This window comes from Empidonax traillii, unplaced genomic scaffold, assembly GCF_003031625.1.
Source record: "Empidonax traillii isolate 1590-97213 ecotype Southwest subspecies unplaced genomic scaffold, ASM303162v1 scaffold1174:size162724, whole genome shotgun sequence".
Taxonomy (NCBI): Eukaryota; Metazoa; Chordata; class Aves; order Passeriformes; family Tyrannidae; genus Empidonax; species Empidonax traillii.
Genome location: NW_020956367.1, coordinates 11,811 through 21,125, shown reverse-complemented (window position 1 = coordinate 21,125; position 9,315 = coordinate 11,811). Strand labels below are relative to the sequence as shown.

Genomic DNA, 9,315 nt, shown 5'->3' with positions numbered 1-9,315 from the left:
GCAATTTATTTGTCTGTCAGTGCCCCAGGGAAGCTGAAACCCTCATGTCCAACCAGTCTGTCAGCATCCCATAAGGGGAACCCTTCACCAAACATATTCATGGGATCAGAGGGCAATTTGACTGCCCTTTTTGGGGGGGGCTAAACCAACAGCATAAGGGAGACCTCTCAGAGGGCCTTCCTAATGTTATCCACCACTAGCAATGGCTAGCACCTTTTAAAAGACTCACTCTAACAGTTTACGGAATAACACTCTTAATAAGGTTTGTAGGTCATTGGTGATAGTGTCTGACTGCAAAAATTTATTTAAAGCAATCTACTGATACTAAGCAAGCACAAACACATGGTCTAATACGAAGCAATCTATATATAGAGCAAGAAGAAGCTCTAGTCCTAAAAGTAACATTCAAAGCACGTAGAATATGGTTCTTACCCAATAGGCATCCCTAATGGGGGGGAAGACAGGTTCAACCTGTCAAATGATCCCATCAGTTTCGATGGAGTCTTCCTCTAATTTCTTCCTATTCCCAATTTACTTTTATACTACCTCTTTAGGTTTAAGTGAAGCTTGAGTGACTTTAGTCATAAGTACTTACTAGGGTAGTCGTCCTTGCCATCTATCTCCCTTGGTGGACAGATACTGTACAGTCTTTGAACTACGAAGTATCACCATGTTCCCCTCCCTGCAGGGATGTTTATGGAGGGAGGCCACAGTTACTCCGCGCTACTCCTCCCTCCATTCCGTCTCCTGTAGCAGGTGCCTATCATTGTTTAGGGAACCTTTGTGGGGCATGTTGACTGTGTTCCATCTAGCGAGCAACAACTGCATTTTACCCTGTAATTTCCTCTTGGCAAACACAGTTGCTTACGACAGTACATCCACATTTTGTATAGACTGACAAAGGAATGTTCCATAACTTATGATGTTTACATACACAATCACTGTTATAGACAGCCTCAGTAGATTGTAAATAGAATTCTGTTACAATCCTTGCCTTAAACACATGATCAAAAATGCTTGTATGAGGTATGTCATCACTGTGGGAACACAAATTTGAATTTCTTGTTTGGAAATTCTCAAGTATTGTATAAGAAATATAGATTTTTTTTAATTAATATTTGTGAGGTACAGAAGTTTAAAATATATACTTAGATTAATGTGTCATTTATAGATATAGGTATTTAATGAGAAAGAAACCCTTCATCTGAATCCCATGTGTGTCTTAACCTTTCTTTTCTCTGCTTTTTGTTGGGGTGAGCGGCGAATCCGCCTGATCCCTGATGAAGGATTTTGACTTAGACATTTAGAAACCGTTTCCCTGAGGAAAAACAGGGGCTGTGAAAGACTTGAAAAGGTGCCAGAACTGACCAGTAAGGAAAGAATGTAAATAAGAAATGAACATCCAATTATATATGAAGGCTGGTAATAAATTATAGATAGAAAACGAATAATAGAATGGCATGTAAAATTCTGTTAACAGTGTGAGTGCAGTGTGTGTGAGAAAGAGAAGTATTTAACTGGATGAAGCAATAAAAGCTGACTGTCGACCATCATCAATAAAGGTGCCTAATTTTTTTTTTTGTGACCGTCCTAACTTACTATAACAGCTTTTCAAAAACTATTCTGAATTTACTAATTTCTGTATTAATTTTTCTATGTCCATTTCCTTTTAGACATTCACAGTGCTTTGGCTGTTTACAGCAGTGGTTGAGTTGATGATTGTGTCTCTTCGTAGTTTGAATGGCATAACTTAAAAATTTGCCTTTGACTGGTTAAACTTGCAATGTATCTGTTCTTCTCTTTCAGGTATAATCATTGAATTCATTCCACTAGATATTTTTTTTTGCATAGATTGTTAATCACAATATAAAATTATTCTTTTTTTTTTTTCTCTGATAACAAATGTAACATCTTATAGGAAATAGGTTTTGGTTTTCTTATATAGCTTTTTATTCTTTTTAGTAAATAAATACGTGACTTGCTTTGTTTTTATTTCAATTTGATTAACTGTTAAATACTGTTGATTTGAACGTAGTTTCTGATATCCCCCCATGCTTATTTCCTTTCTTTTCTTTTAGGGGTCCTGTGTCTAAACTAACCTTCAAATTGTTCCTGGCTCTTCTGTGTTCACTTATTGGTGCTTTTTTGACATTCTCTGGCTTGTGAATGTCTCAAATGCATCTTGATGCTCTGCATTTAGCAACAGAAAAAATAACACAGTAAGAGAAAATATATACACATAGGTATATGCTACTCAGTCTTAAATCTCAGTTTAATGTCTGAAAATAAACAAAACAAACTATTAAGGTAGTGGCTAAGACTTCTGTTCCTGCCTGCTCTTCATATCTCCAGCAGACTTGTGACATGCGTGTTAGTGCTCAACCTGCCCTCTGCTGATCTATTACATTCTTTGTCTTGAAAGTGGAATATGAGTTAAAGCAGCATTCCTTTTCTTTCCTTGTGTGAGAGATCCACCATAAACATTTCTACTTTGTGTTTCCTCTCCCCCATATTTTTTTGGAAATTCAAATAACTGTCTAGAAGAAGAGGTGCAGCCACAGATTTTATTTTTTTTTTCTAGATGGGCCTTCATTAATAAAACTAGGTTAAGATGCAAAGAAAAAAACCAAGTGAAGAAATAGTTTCAGAAAGGTAGTCAATTTGAAACACATTAAAAGGGAATCTAGAACTCAGTAAAACCTTCTGTTAAATATTGAATTTAGAATAAGATATAGGAAATGCATTCAATTATTAAAGCTTTAAAATTAAAAGTAAATTAAATTTGTCTTTTTAAGTATTTCCATATTTCTTGCATTATGATGACACAGAATATCTAATAAGTCTCAGACGTTAGTACCAGTTTAAAGGAACATTTTAATTTTCAGCTGTTGTTGAGTTTGAAAGTTAAATGTTCTCTTATCTTTAAATATTTGTCTTTGGCATTCTCTGGTTGAGGAAAAAACTTCAAATTTCTTTCACAGATTGTTGGATCCCAAAATATAATATCTGCAACGAGAGATTGGAGTGGTCTTTGCAAAAGACCATGGGCTACAGAAGCTGGGAAAACCCCTCTTCATTGACCTCATCCCTGTCTGCATCCTGATCTCATCAAACCTGTGCAGAAGACCTATTGTACCTTATCTCTCCCTTTGTGTTCCCTGAATCCTTGCATTCTGAAGACGAGAATACCTGTTCTCCCCTGTAAAATCCCCTAAGATAAAGTGAGTTTTTCCCCATGAGGTAATTGTTAAGACCCCAGATTTGTTAATCTAGGTTTTTCCCTTATGTCATCCCCTGAAACCCCCTGTTTGTAATAAATTGTAATAGTTACAACCCCCTGTTGAATATGTAAACCTTAAACCCTTTAAGTATGAACTTGTAAGTCCAATAAAGGATTTCAGTTTCTTGCCTCCCTGGGATCATCTTAACTTTATTGACCTCTGCACAGATAATAACCTCTGAATATTTTATGTGTATTAATGACACAAATTCTGCAGTATAGGCCATTGTGATAATTTAGTCTGGCCACTTTCATAAGAACCATTAGATTTTCTGATATGTAAATTATTTATGCTCAAACTGAAGTGTATTTTTTTTCCCAAAAAATTAAACTATATTTAAAAGTGGATCCTTTACTCTTGGTAAATTTTTAACTAATTACTTTGTATTAGACTTGGACTCTCACTGTAGTTGGACGCATCCAATTACAGTTGCAAGCTACTGACTGTTGTATCTGCTATTAAGTTTCAATCTGTGTAGACTATGATCAAGTCACCTCTTAAACTCCTGAATTTTTCGTTTTTATCGTTTTCAATATTTTAAAATTTCTCATGCCTTTTCTTTAACTATCCTAAATCTATCTTGGTCTGAGATAGATCTTAGTCAGAAATACACATCCAGGCAGCATCCCTATATTGTTCACAGGACACATCCCTGGTTCACTGCCTATGCATTTCCTTACACTTTAGTTTGAACAAGAGGTCCTTACTCAGCCATGCTGGTGTCCTTCCTTCCTTGCCTGATTTCTTACAGGTGGGAATCGAGAGTTCTTGTGCTCTAAGAAAAATGTCCTTAAAGAGCTGCCAGCTCTCTTCAGATCCTTTGTCCCTGAAGACAGTCTTCCAGGCGATCTATCCACTAATTCTTTAAACAACTGAACATTTGCTTTCCTAAAATTCAGAGTCCTGACTCTACTCTTCACCTGGCCCATATCCCTCAAGACTGTGATTTCCATCAGGTCATGATACCTGCAGCCCAGGCTACCACCAATCTTGACATCTTTAATTAGTTCATCTATGTTGGTAAACAAGTCTAGTAACATTTGTCTTCTGCTTATGCTATCATGTGGATGAAGAAATTATCCTCAATGCACACCAAGAGTCTCCTGGACTAATTGCAGAATGCTGTGTTGTGAGAGTAATGTTCTATTTCTTCTATCAGTTTCTTAAAATAATCAAACCACACTTGCTCCAACACCAACAGCTACAGACAGTGACACTATGAATTAGGGAAATTGACCCACACATAATAAAAAACGTAGGACAGGTGCTATTTAACCTATCTTGGTCTGTCTAGTGGGTTGAATTGTTGATGCAAATTAATGTGTCTACAATTCAACTGCATTGCTCTCCTTTCTTGACAATCTCCATTAAGGGATGACTTGATTGCAGAAATAAAACCTCATGTCTTCCAGGAAAACCAGGAGAGATGTGACCAGCATTTTGGGAACAGGACTGGGAGCTGTGAACAGTATTAATTTGTAAGTGTTGATGAACAAATTGACCACACTGACTAGTGATCTAAAAAGATTAAAACAGCCACTATGATCTTCACTTTTGGCTTTAGGAACAAACTAGTGGCTTACAGAAAACATATTTCCCAGATGGGAGGAAATCAATGAAAAAGATCATCAATTAGTTGTTAACACCATTGAAACACTCCAAGATAATGTCTCTGGTTTTTGGTTGTATTCAAGCCCAATTGTGGGTGCAAGATATGACAGCTGCTATCATATGGGAAGGTGAAGACAGTACCAGAAGTTCCCTCACTAGGATCAAGGGAAGATGATCTCAGTCCTTCTGTGTCTGGGAGATCACTTTTTGTCCTTGTGTCTCTACAAAAACTAAGTCAACAACCTTCTTGGATGGTCCCTTCCTAACAGTTGTCTTCCTTCTCAATTCACGTACACGGACTTCCAGCTTAAAGGGGAGTTCACCATCCCACTTTCTCATGTCTTCCCCCTGGTCATACAGGAAGAACCAGAGTGCACCACACAGTACAGGCCTGTGGCGCCCTTTCCCTCTGATTGGGACAGGAGGGGACTGACTCCGTGGGGCACCCCTGACAGCCAAGGCACTGTCTCGTAGGGATGAGGAGGGACAGAGATTTTCTTCAAAGTTTGGGAGCCAAGAAGACATTCTCTACACAGTTGGTGTATCCATATCTGGGCAATACATTGCTGTCAAGCTGTTGGAATATGATGATGGAGCACTTTGAATCACCTTCCTCTGCATGGTTCGTGTGCACAGGACATCCCTTGGGTCTTTGGAGACCTCATCAAGGTCTAGATCACTATAAACGACTTCCAGCACCACTAATTCCTGCAGGTACTGGATATCTTCATCTGCAATGGTTCACTTTCTTGGGGAGTTCACAAGATCTTCCTTGAATGATTATCTTGCCCTCATACTTGAGAGGACCCATCTCCAGAGACTGCAAATTGCTACCTCTTTTCCAATTCCTCTGTCATTTCCCTGGTTTCTCAAAAGAGATCACAGCTGTTGGGCTTCCCTACTTTCCAATTGCTGACTGTCAGCCCTGTTTCCCCATCATCAAAGCAGCCAGGCAATCTGCTCACCTGGCTGGCAGCTGCAATATTTTGCATGTCTCAAAGTTCTAATGAGGTCAGGGACCAGGTAGTTTCCACTTCCTGTCTGAATTCTCTCACTCCTTCTTCCAATTTCTGTCAAAGGACTGGCTTCTTGATCCAATACTTCCTCTTCTTCCTCGTCCTTTACTAATCGGTGATAAAGACCCATTGATCTCTTTGTCCACTGTTTCTTTTTCACCACTAGAACAATTACTGTAGTTGTTGTTTGAGTTCCTATCTTAACCATGGTGTTCTCAGATGAAATTTGGGTCCCTATCTCTACTATCATGTCCTCAGATGTAATTTGCCCTCTAGTCTCAGTCAAGGTATTGTCTTGCGGCCGAGAGGGCACGGAGCAACTGCACGCAGACCAATGTGATTGATAGGCAGATCTCATTTATTATGTGTTACAGCATTTGTTTTATACTCTCACACACATAAATGTCACTACATTATTGGTTAACTATAAGTACATGTCGCTGCATAATTGGTTTGCAATACTTAAACACACTTCTTGATACTTAGTACATGTTACTATATGATTGGTTTGTATGCACTATCCATGCGCTGTCCATGCGCATAAAATCATTGTCTTTCTCTGAGAGTTCCTTCTTATTATCTCAATAGTTTACATTCTTGCAGCCTGATATCAATGCCAGCACTTTTCCCGCAACCTGCAAGCAGGTCTCTTGCTAAAGCAGGCTAAGGTCTAATAGTATGGTTTGTTCATAATGCCTGTTTTAGCCAAGTACCCCACATTCTCTTAGTTGGTTTGAGACCCTGCCTTAACCAAAGTCCTCTGAGAGTACTGAACTGTGGCTCGGTAGGCACAGGTCAAGTCTCAGTACAGTGCTAGAAGCTGCTGGTTTTTATTGGGGTAGGCAAGGCACCGTAAGGGGCTAGACAGAAAAGAAAAACTTGAGACAAAGGAAGGACACAGGGGGTGGAGGCCCCTTTGAACCCTTCCAAGAAATGCCTTGAATACTCATATAAATACATGTCAATTGGCTGCTCCCTCCAACACTTAGGAGAGGAGGAGTTGCTTGAAGTAACCAACATAAAAAAGGACTGGCGTTCTCTTTCTCCTCTTTTCTTTCTCTCTCCTTTTTTCCCCATCCTCATTCTCATATAATACTGTAAGGTTTACCAATATATAGCTGTTTGTTAACTGTGTGCCTTCTTCATTCAACTAACCCATTTTGAGTTTTCTTTCAAATAAAACTGTCACTTGTTAAAGGACCTCCAGTGTTGTTTCACTGCATCTCTAGCCAAGGGTATTTTCAAATCTGAGTCACATTCCTCCCCCTCTTGTGCTGGGAAGTCCTAAGGCATACCGACTCTACCCAATAAGTGGGCAGGGAGATCTGGGAAGTAACGTCTCAGCTATAAGCCAGGAGAGGTTCAAGCAGTGGCAAGATGCAGGCTGCCCCGGAAAATGCCAGAGCCTGACTGCTACCCTGTTTAAAGTTGTTCCCTTGTTGGGAGGATTGTGACAAGCACCCTTCTATCAGGTAGCATGTCAGTTTGCCAGGGTTACTTGCCGGTCCAGTTGTAAATGTCCCAGGCTATGGGAGGTGATAACTGCCCTAGGAACTTGCCCAAATTCTTCCACACACCCTGACACCAAGGAACTGGTCGCTTCAGTGCTGCGGGCATTCAAGCGAACGGGAAAGAACGACACATCTATAAGATGCAAATTCAAATTCGCTTTATTATCAGAAGGTTACACAATATATAATCTTTTGAGTCCTGGACATGCGATCACGAGCACAACATGCTATTATGATTGGTCAGCATACATTGTTTACATGCCTCAGGCAGTCCATCGATTGGTGGTCTTAAAGCCCACATTCCTGGATAAAGTTTCTGTTATCGCTGTTTTTCAAATCCTGCTTTCTGCTGACCTCTGCATTCTTGTAACCGTAAACTTGTTCTTGTTTGTCTAACTGTCAACTCCTGACCTTTTCAGAACTCAGCATATTCGTGTAAAACTGCTAAGGCCCCAACATCTCCCCCCTTTCGCTTAAGCAAAGAATCAAAGCTACGAATATTACAATCCTGAAGACACCTAAAAATACATGGAATAATAAGTAATAAAACCAGAATGAAAACGAGTATAGACAGCCCTTGTTTAAGTATATCTTTTAGCCAACCTCCTACTCCCCAAGACGCCAGCCAGGCATCCAATCCCACAGATCCTTCTTTTACATGATGCATGCGTTCCTTAAGCTCTTGTAACTGTTTGTGCATGCTCTGTGAATGATCAGATAGATTCATGCAACACATTCCCTCAAAATCCTGACACCCATGCCCATGGGCTAAAAGCAAAAAATCGATTGCTGCTCTATTTTGCAAAACTGCATGTCTTAAGCTATTTAGAAACACATGCGTAACCCCTTTTTGTATTTGTGCTAGGAAAATTGCCTGGGTCGTCCTTTGCAGGGCCCTTTGCAAACACGACACCAAACATGGCAACATTAGTAGCACAACCACAAAAATAGATAACAGAAGCAAACCTGTCTTGACCATAGGCAAAAGCCATTCTGATAGTTCCTATTGACCAACAGAACATTTAGTCAATTCTGACCAGCATTAACCTGCAGCTCTTTGATTCTTGCTTTCAATCATTGAAGGCTAGCATGCATCAACTTATCATAATTAAATCTATACAGCATCTTCTCTTAAAATCTTAACACTCACAAAGTATTTTAAGTTCACACACATAGATATCTACACAGTTTTTTTCACTCGTACAGCTTTTTTCCAGTCATTCAGAAGGTGGCCACCTCAATCCACTCCTCATTCACACATAGCTGGGATTTTTATTATAGTTTTGCATTTCAACCACACATCTCAGATCCTAGTATTACTGGCTGTGTGCTTCTCAGTCTGCCATCTCTGATGGTCATGTTCAGTAACTCCACCTGTCCTGAAGAGGAATCAATACAAGGAACAAAAAAGCTTAACAAACCTAAATGAGATCCATTTTTGATCCAGCACCTGTTCATGCACATGCATATTCTCCTCCTCCTATTTTCTTGTATTTGAAAATATGTTTGGCATGTAAAAATGCTTTCTTGACAATAACTTGCCCCATGCGTGAGCAAGCCCTGCTATAGAATACCAAAAGTTATGCAGCATAACAGAAATAATGTTAGGTGAACTGAAAGAAGAGAACCATGTGTGTACACTTTAAATTCCCAACTGAAATTTACCTTAACCTGATGCTAGGAAGGGGAAAAGCAAAATCTGCAATTACAAAATCGCAGTAACCAAGTAACCAGGACCAATCATAGATCTCTTAAACTTTTAACTATTCCTCAGTAAGTTCCACTTCTCTGTCAACTGTGACACTGTGACAAACAGTGAAAAGCACCACCAGCCATGCACATGGAAGTTCTCTTCAAAGCTCCCCTTTTTTTTTTTTTTTAAATCAGCTGTAGTTT

General features: G+C 39.4%; 1 long non-coding RNA gene across 1 annotated transcript in view; it reads left to right on the top strand.

Moving 5' to 3' along the window:
* The first annotated feature begins 1,206 nt into the window (after window positions 1–1,206).
* Window positions 1,207–9,315, top strand: part of LOC114069059 — a 15,958-nt gene continuing 7,849 nt past the window's right edge. Inside the window, exons 1-2 of the long non-coding RNA XR_003573714.1 lie at window positions 1,207–1,217; window positions 2,855–2,859. This is a non-coding gene — a long non-coding RNA (uncharacterized LOC114069059). The remainder of the gene's footprint in view (window positions 1,218–2,854; window positions 2,860–9,315) is intronic.